The 10582-nt window shown below is 31.1% G+C and overlaps 1 pseudogene; it reads right to left on the bottom strand.

Moving 5' to 3' along the window:
• Positions 1-1321: 1321 nt before the first annotated feature.
• On the bottom strand, positions 1322-2511 carry LOC146886237 (uncharacterized; annotated as a pseudogene).
• Between the last annotated feature and the right edge of the window lie 8071 nt (positions 2512-10582).

The following is a 10582-nucleotide window of genomic DNA, read 5'->3' as shown; positions in this document are numbered from 1 at the left end:
TAACTATAGAGAATTTTGCAAACCATTGACGAGAAACTTGTTTTAATCCATATAAGGACTTGTTAAGGTGACACACAAGATTCTCCCCCTATCGCTGAAAACCTAGAGGAAGGGACATATAGATTTCTTTGGAAAGATGACCATGAAGAAAAATGTTATGGATATCAAGCTGATGAAGAGACCAATGTTGAGCAGCAGCCAAATCTAATAAACAATAGATTGTGACTATTTTAGCAATAGGTGAAAAAATGTCATGCTTATCGATACCTTCTAGTTGCGTATATCCCTTTGCAACAAGACGTGCCTTATACCGTTCAAGAGAACCATTAGAGTTGCACTTGATTTTATACACTCAACGACAACTAATAGCCTTCTTTCCAGGAGGAAGAGTTGTAATAGACCAAGTATTATTAGCCTCCAAAGCAGCCAATTCAGATTGCATTGCCTCTTGTTAATGAGTGTGAGAAACAACTTGTTCATTACATGTGGGTTCAACATCATTAGTAATTGTAGCAATAAAGGATTGATGTTGAGGGGTATAACGATCATAAGAGATAAAATTGTAGAGAGGATATCATGTACCTTTATTTGGAAAAGATAAGGAGGATGATAATAGGTCAGGGGACACTACCTGATTGCAAATATAATCTCGTAAAGTTGCAGGAGGACCATGAGATCGTTGAGAACGACGCAAGGGTACCATAGGTGGGGAATTAGTGGGAGGCACAATTGTGTTTTCTGTAGGTGGTGGTGGAATGTATGGAAGAGTCATAGATAGAGGATTATCTGGGACAACATTAGATATGATAGGGTCTACGACGGTGAAAGAGGTGTCAATGGAGTCATACGGAAAAATATCCTCATGGAAGACAACATCGCGACTAGTGAAGACTTGATGAGTTTTGAGATTATATAACTTGTAAGCCTTTTGGCCAAGAGGATAACCAAGAAAAACCTATTTTTGGGCACGAGGAACAAACTTATGAGAAACATGAACATTAGTAGTATAAGCAAGACATCTAAAAACTCAAATGTGTGAATAAGTAGGGAGTTTACCATATAGGCGCTCAAAAGGTGTCTGACATGATAGAAGAGGTGTAGGCAACCTATTAATAATATGGACAACAGTGGAAACACATTCTGCCCAAAAGTGTAAAGGAAGATGAACTTGAAAACGAAGAGCTCGTGTTAACTCAAGGATATGTCTATGCTTATGCTCGACAACTCCATTTTGTTGTGGTGTGTAAGACTTTTTTATGTCCTTACAACCAAGTAATAGAGTCCACCTTGTTGTTTACCCAAACCAATTGTCATCCTCACATCAAATCCCACAAAATACACCTGACATCAAATCTACTTTGCAAGATGGTACCCCAAGCACATTGGTTAAAGAAACAATTGGACTTAAAGGTAAAGTTCTAATAGAGATAATAGGGGCATGATTACCATTTGGCATAACAACTGGTGGTAAAGAAGTGTTTTCTTTACTTTTGACAAGCAAGGTTAGTGAAGAAATAATGTGATCAGTGGCCCCACTATCAATTATAAGTTTGGGTGGTCACAAACCTGAAGGAACATTGGCGTTGTTGACCTTAGGATTAGTTGACGGAGATGATGCATTACCCTGCATAATAGACAACATTTGTTGAAGTTGTAATTCAGTTAATCCATTCATTGTACACTGCAATTATTGCATCACTAGAGTCGTTGTGACATTCGTTGCTGAAAATTGATTATTCCCATTAGGCTTAGAATAAGCATTCTGGGTGACTCCATGCCTTGGGTTTTTAGGAGGATAACTGTGTAGCTTTCAACATGTTTCTTTTGTATGATGATCTCTATCACAATGAGAACAATGCAGCGACTTTTGATTAGATGAATTAAAATGAGAAGGAAGTTCTTGTTTGTGGCAAACAACAAGGGTTGTTGGTTCATTCTTTTGAACAACCATGGCTGAAGCTTTGATTGCGTCACATGTGATGCCCAAATGTCGTTGTTTTTCTTCTTGAATGATGGAAGAATAAGCCTATGTAACATTAGGCAATGGATTCATTAAGAGAATTTGACCACGAATAGCACTATAAGAGTCATTCAATCCCATAAGAAATTGCATCAATTTGCACCTTTTATTGTCTACTCCACAAGTGTAGGTTGCATTACTATAGGAGCCTAACTCATCCCATAATTTCTTTAACTTCGTGTAATAGTTTGCGATTGTCATTTGATCTTGAGTCAAACAAGCAATTTCTCTCTCAATCTTAAGAGAAGCGATTTTGAAGAACTTCCCAAACTTCATGAGCAGTGTCATAGAAAATACCACTATCTACAAGATAATACCATGTCGTTGCATTTTTTCCATGCTGCGTATTCTTCTGGTTTGTCTTTCCCATAGGGTGCCTTGAGAGTTCCATCAACAAAACCCAATTTGGATTTTGCATTTAAAGAATTGACCATGGCTCTACGCCAAGTCAAAAAATTGTCTCCATCTAGAGATTTTGAAACAAGGACCATTCGGAGGTGGTCAGAATGATGGAGAGAATAAGAAAATGAATGATTGAGCAGAGGATAGTTCATGCTCATGATACCATATAAAGGAAACAAATAATAGAAGGAATTCTTTATTATGTCTTATTGATATGAATAACATAAATACATAAAAAGAGAGTATCTATAATATAATATAATATATATATATATATATATATATATATATATATATATATATAATCCTGTTATTCCTATAATAATGAAAAACGTGCAAAATTATTCATGTAAATCAGTTATTAAAATATTTTCTCATAATTTAATTTCTAACACTCTTAAATAAGCAAGATAGAATGATGGTGTGTAATTTGTTAAATAAGCAAGATAGAATGATGGTGTGTAATTTTTGTAGCAGTGCAGAAGAAAAATTAGACAAGTTTCTAACAATTTTCTTAATGATTGCTAAATTTATATTTCTAAATTAATTATGATCCGCATGCACAACCAACCGTGATTAGGGATGGCAACGGGGCGGGGTGGGCACGGGTTTCGCTATCCCATACCCATCCCCGTAAAAATAATTCATCCCCATCCCCATACCCAAACCCAACGGGTATTAAATTTTTGACCCATCCTCATCCCCACCGGATAACGGGTATAATCTCGTACCCATACCCATACCCATTTTCTTATTACTTCAATATTAATTTTAATTAATTTTTATAAAATAAAAAAAATTATGATAAAGGAAACATAATATTATCAAATATTCAATATTACAATGATGGTTGTTTCTTCGATATCAAATACTTTAAAATAAATTATAATTGTTTACATTTTATATTATAATACCAAATAAAATTTCATGAGAACTAAAACAATTATTAAATTTGCAAATATTAATGAAACATAATTGATAAAATTTAAAAATATTTTTTAAAAAATATTAAAGAAAAACAAATATTCAGATTAAAATATATTTTAAATGTTTGTTTACTTCAATCTTTTAAATTCTAATAAATCTCTTTTTTATACACTAATAAAAGTTCTAATACATCATTTGATCAAAATGATACAAAGAACATAATTGATATTTTAAATGTTTGTTTACTTGAATCTTTTAAATTCTAATGAATCTCTTTTTTATACACTAATAAAAGTTATAATACATTACTTAATCAAAATGATACAAAGAACAAATAATAATCATAATAATAAAATTTTAACATAGATCTTGTATCTTTTGAACTTCAACTATGTTGGATGGTGATAAAAAAATATTAATGACAATTACACTAAATCTTTTATATTGTAGTAAATAAAAGTTATTTATACAATTATAGTGAAAAATTACAGTATGATTGTTAATGAGTTAAAAAATAAAAAATAATTAAATAAAATATATCGAAATAGTATTCTACATAATGAAAATAAACAAGAAATAAAAATATTAAAAAATTAACAAATGTTTACAAACAATTTGAGAGACTATTGAAAGAAATGTCACAAAGAAAAAACAAATGTATAATTAAGGATATGATAAGTTAAAAAATATCTTAGAGATCTAAGAAAACTTTTCAAATATCAACATATATACTCAGTGGTTGAGAAATAACAAAAAATGTTTTAGTAAAATAAAAAAGTTATTCAAATGAAACAAAAACTAATAATAAGAATAATAAGTAAATGATTTTTTTTTATATTACCTAGTAGATGAAATGTTTGTGCTATTAAATACTTAAATTAAGAGTATTAAACATTTTCATGTGAAAGAAAAATATACATTAAATAAAAGTATTAAAAAATAATAGAAATATTCAAATATGAGACATAAATTTTTTTAATTAAAATACATATTTTTAACATAATTACATAAAGGTTATGATAAGATGAAAAATATAATTGAAATGCGAATGAGTTTCATGACAAACCAAATAATTAGAATAAATAAAAAATAATATATATATATATGGTTATTTAATTAATTAGGAATATTTTAATAATTTAAACGGGGACGGGTAATATGGCGGGGATATGTACATCCCTGTACCCATCCCCATACCCAATTGAAAAAGTCGGGGATTCCCCATACCCATACCCATACCCATACCTAGTCAATGCGGGAATTTTCCGTCAAAACGGGGACGAGTTTGGACAATACCCACGGGGACAGGTTTATTTGCCATCTCTGACCGTGATTATGCTACGTAACTTTTTGTGGTTTTGGAAAGCTCGTTCCTAAGGCTCCTTTCCATGCACCTTCCTAAACAAAATGGCTGAACCACACACTTCAATTTCATTGGGTTAACATTTTGCTTTTTCTTTAGGCACGTCAACGTGTAGCTTTATCTGCTAATAACAACAAAGATAACGTTCAAAATGAATTGTTCATATAACTAATTTTGGCAACAATTTCAATATAAATTTTAAAGCTCAATGTTTACAGGTATTGTATCTTTTATATGTCACTTAACTTTTTCCTTTCTATTTAATAATGTGAAATTTTCAACACATAAACTTTTAAGTATATCTCTCACAACTGTGAGCTGGCTATTTTGGTGTGAATATCTTCACTGATATGACTATTTAATAATCACATTTCGATTTACAATGTTAAACATTTGTAACCAGATAAGAGTTATATGATATATTGAATTAACATAAGATATTACAGTACTATAGTTTATATTTTGTTAACATACATGTTATATGACATTATTATTATTTGAATTCATAATGAGTGTATTAATAATTTTATTTTTGGCAGTTTAGTGATACTTCATTGAAAGCTATATGCCGTGAAGTATATGCCGTGAAGTATATGAGTATCCTTCTACATTTTCTTGTTTATAAGTGTCCAAAATTTTGTTACTCAGAACATAAAATACAACGAGAAATAAGAACACAACACAACCTAGCCATTAGCATAAAAACATAATTGTTGGAGACGAGAGAATAAACATTACCTAGATGAACCTTCGTTTTTTCATTTCTTTCTTTTTTTTATTTATTTATTTATGGGATAAAAGCATAAGATATGTGCACTGATAAAATTCATTAGGTGGAAAAGACAAAATTAAAAGGTGTTAGGTACGAGATAGTTGTCTAAATTATAAAATGTAATGATAGGTTCTGTGTAAAGATGGTCCATTAAAAATGCGTAAAATAATAATAGTATTAAAATGTTTTGAATGGTTGAAAATAGGGATGGCAACGGGCGGGGCGGAGACGAGTTTCACTATCCCATACCCATTCCTATAAAAAAAAATTCATCCCCATTCCCATACCCAAACCCAACGGGTATCAAACTTTTATCCCATCCTCATTCCCACCGGGTAACGGGTATAATCATGTACTCATACCCGTACCCGTTTTCTTACTACTTTAATATTAATTTTAATTAATTTTTATAAAATAATAAAAAATTACGGTAAAGAAAACATAATATTATCAAATATTCAATATTAGGAGTATGGTTGTTTCTTCGATATCAAATACTTTGAAATAAATTATAATTGTTTACATTTTAGATTAGAATACCAAATAAAATTTGATGAGAACCAAAACATTTATTAAATTTGCAAACATTAATGAAACCTAGTTGATAAATTTTAAAAATATATTTTTTAGAATATAAAAGGAAAAAATATTTTTAAAAAAATATAAAAGGAAAAAAATATTTAAATTAAAATATATTTTAAATGTTTGTTTACTTCAATTTTTTAAATTATAATGAATCTATTTTTTATACACTAATAAAAGTTATAATACATCACTTGATTAAAATGACTCAAAGAACAAATAATAAATATAATAATAAAATTTTAATATAGATTTTGTATCTTTTGAACCACAATATATGTTGGGTGGTGGTAAAAAAATATTCATGGCAATTACATTAAATTTTTATATTGTAGTAAATAAAAATTATTTATACAATTATAGTGAAAAAAATTAAAGTATGATTGTAATGAGTTAGAAAATAAAAAATAATTAGATAAAATTTATCGAAATAGTATTCTACATGATAAAAATCAAAAAAATAAAAAAATTAACAAATTAACAAATGTGTGTCTTATAAAACAATTTGGAGACTATTGGAAGAAATCACACAAAGGAAAATAAATATATAATTAAAAGTATGATAAGATGAAAAATATCTTAGAGATCTAAAGAAACTTTTCAAATATCAACATATATACTCAATGGTTGATAAAAAAATGACGCAAAGAACAAATAGTAAACATAATAAAATTTTATCATAGATCTTGTATCTTTTAAACTCCAATATATGTTGGATGGTGATAAAAAAATATTCATGGTAATTACATTAAATTTTTATATTGTAGTAAATAAAAATTATTTATACAATTACAATGAAAATATTAAAGTATGATTGTAATGAGTTAGAAAATAAAAAATAATTAGATAAATTTTATCAAAATAGTATTCTATGAAAATAAACAAAAATAAAAATATTAAAAAATTAACAAATGTGTGTCTTATAAACAATTTGGAGACTATTGGAAGGAATTGCACAAAGAAAAACAAATGTATAATTAATGGTATGATAAGACGAAAAACATCTTAGAGATCTAAGAAAACTTTTCAAATATCAACATATATACTCAATGGTCGAGAAATAACAAAATTTTTTTTAGCGAAATAAAAGAGTTATTCAAATGAAACAAAAATTAATAATAATAAGTAATTTTTTTTTATATTACCTTGTAAATGAAATGTTTATGCTATTAAACACTTAAATTGAGAGTATTAAACATTCTCAAGTGAAAGAAAAATATACAATAAATAAAAATATTAAAAATTAATAGAAATATTCAAATGTTAGACATAAATTTTTTTTAATTGACATACATCATTTTAACATAATTACATAAAGGTTATGATAAGATAAAAAAATATATTGGAAATGCGAATGAGTTTCATGACAAACAAAATATTTAGAAAAAATAAAAATAAGAAAGAATATATATATATATATATATATATATATATATATATAGGGTTACTTAATTAATTGTGAATATTTTAATAATTTAAATGAGGATGGAGATATGGCGGGGACGGGTATTATAGCGGGGATATATTCATCCCCATCCCTATCCTCATACCCAATTGAAAAAATCGGGAATTCCCCATATACCCATACCCATACCCAGTCAATGCGGGGATTTCCCGTCAAAACGGGGACGGGTTCAGACAATACCCACGGGGATGGGTTTATTTGCTATCTCTAGTTGAAAATAGAGATGGCAAATAAACTCGTCCCCGTGGGTATTATCCGAACCTGTCCCCTTTTTGACAGGGAATCCCTGCATTGACTGGGTATGGGTATGGGTATGGGGAATCCCCGATTTTTTCAATTGGGTATGGGGATGGGGATATACATATCCCCGCCATAATACTCGTCCCCGCCATATCTCAATCCTCGTTTAAATTATTAAAATATTTACAATTAATTAAGTAACCATATATATATATATATATATATATATTTATATATGGTTACTTAATTAATTGTAAATATTTAAAAAAAAATAAAAAACATTAACATATTGATTTTGAATTGATTGTTTTTTATTAATTGGTTTTGAAAAATCTTCATTTCTTTGTAAATTATCATTCAACATTATTTAAATGGGTTATTTGCACTTTGTTTGAAATTTATCAATGTTTTGCATTATATTTTTATTTGAATTTATGGTTAATATATGTTGTTAAATATTAAATTTTTCTTTTGCAAATATTCGCCCGTACCTGCGGATATATGTAGATATTAAAAAAATATGCTAGTACTCGCATAACGGATACCCGCACAGATATGGGTATGGGCATGGGGCAGGTATTTATCCAGTAGGCATGGTACGAGATAGATATATATCCAACGGGTAGGGTACGGGGGAGCTACTATCAGTACCCTACCCATCCCGTTGACATCCCTAGACACAAGTCACATATATAGAAAAAAGCTTTTAATGACAATTGAAAATAATTAATTATAATTGTACATACTTCCAATATATTATGAAATATTTCTAAGATATTTATAAATAGTATCTTATGATATCATAACTTACTATCAGATTTTGCTATATTTACAAAATATTATGAAATATCACCAAATATTTACAATTGATAGGGCATCCATCAACGATCAATTCTTATGCCCAAATATCAACCACACCACCAATAACAACTTCAACAATTCAAACCACCAACATGAGGAAACAATCATCCGCCAGCTATAATGAAAATGGAAATGCACACAATCAGACATTTCGTATCTAGGGAAAAAACTCCTTGGGAACAAAAAGATGATTTCATATGTTATGGAACAAACTTCAATTCACCTTTTCTACCTTCACCAATTATGGCAAGAGAGGTATAACATCCACACCATTCAGAACATCTATGAGTCTCTCAATGTCCACCTCAATCGATGCTACAACAACCTTGCCATAAAGAGCCCAAAAATCATTGCAATCTCTTACATCCTTAGTGGAAAGGGAATCACCCGCAATCACTTGCTACTAGAACTCAACAACATCATGAGCTCAATTGACATTGGCCAATTGCTCTATGACTTTAGTCGCTACAACAAGGCCTTCTCATTCTGATGAGTTATGCTAAATAATGTTGGTTATATACCAATTCAAGAAGGGGATTTGGCAGCAGTTATTTTTTTCATTTTGCTTTGGTTCCAAAATCGAGGCATATTAGGATGAGGCCAAATGGGGCCAGCTTTTGGCCTCAGGTGTGAACTGAAGCAGAGACCCCACATTCTACCTCAATTCTTATGAGAACCGAAGCCATTGCGATAAAAAATCAACCCTAGGTTCCTCCGCCACCTTCAAACAACCATGGAAGCCGCCATCCATCTTCAATTCACCGAAAACCACCACGCCACCTAGGAACCTCTGCCACTTTCACCTTCACGCATCAACGAGTCCACTATCGTCTCGCAACAGTCACCGAAGATAGAACCACCAACGTTCACCACAAATCTGCACCATGAACAACAGCACCGTGGATTGTAGCAACGTTCGCAGGGAAGGAGACCCAACGGTGCGGCATGGCGATGTGAGGTAGACGGAGCAACAAACCTGTGGTAGCATGAATGGTCGGAGCGCAACAATAGCAGCAACAGGCGGAGCACCAAGTGGAGGAGAGAAATCGCAGGCGCGAGGAAGAAGAAGAAGAAAAGGGATTTGCGTTTTTAAACCCTAACATACCTTATGGCTTCGGTTCAATTTTTAATAAGGCAGAAAACCCTTTTTGGCACCGGTCCAATTTCACCCGAGGCCTAACATCACTACCCTAGTGGCATTTTTGAAATATTGGCCAACTTGTTGCCACCGTCCTATTTTATGCTTCGGTTAAGCGATAACCAATGCTTATAGCGCGAGTTAAAAGGCCAAAATTACACTAGTGACAACTGCATCATGACATTTTGCTACACCACCACTAAAACAATTGAGTTTAAAGGAGGCAAAGAACCTATGCAACTAATATAGCTTGCCAGAGCCCTCATTCCTCCTTATAAAGCCCCCCTAATAAGCATTACCAATGTTGCCTTTTTCACAAAGTTTGTCGCCACAAACACCCTTTCAATATGGTTGTCAAAATTATGTTCTATCATGTGTGAGAGTAATGTGGTTTGAAGAAGGGGGATGGATAGAGCCTGAAAAACAAATTCAAAAACTACACGCACAAGTATAAAACTACAAATGAATTTACTTATTTAAAATAAAAGTGTAAGGATAAAGAGAATGCACACAACATAATTATACTAGTTCACCTCCCCTTAAGGCTTCGCCTAGTGTCTTACGGATCCTACTTAAGAAGTTTCACTAATCATCAACTTTGATCAATAACAAGTATTACCCTCCCTAGGTTACACGAGTTACAACCTCTCCAACTACACGAGTACAAACCTCTCCAAGTTACATCGAGTATCAACCTCTCTAACCGAGTATCAACCTCTCCAGGTATTCTTCCCCTGGGATCAAGAACTCAATTACAATAAGAAAATGACTCTCTCAACAGGAGAGTACAACAAAGCTCACATGTTACAACC

Source organism: Vigna unguiculata, chromosome 5, assembly GCF_037176805.1.
Source record: "Vigna unguiculata cultivar grain cowpea cultivar isolate G323 ecotype 2 chromosome 5, ASM3717680v1, whole genome shotgun sequence".
In the NCBI taxonomy this organism is placed as follows: domain Eukaryota; kingdom Viridiplantae; phylum Streptophyta; class Magnoliopsida; order Fabales; family Fabaceae; genus Vigna; species Vigna unguiculata.
This window is presented reverse-complemented; position numbering and strand designations above follow the sequence as displayed.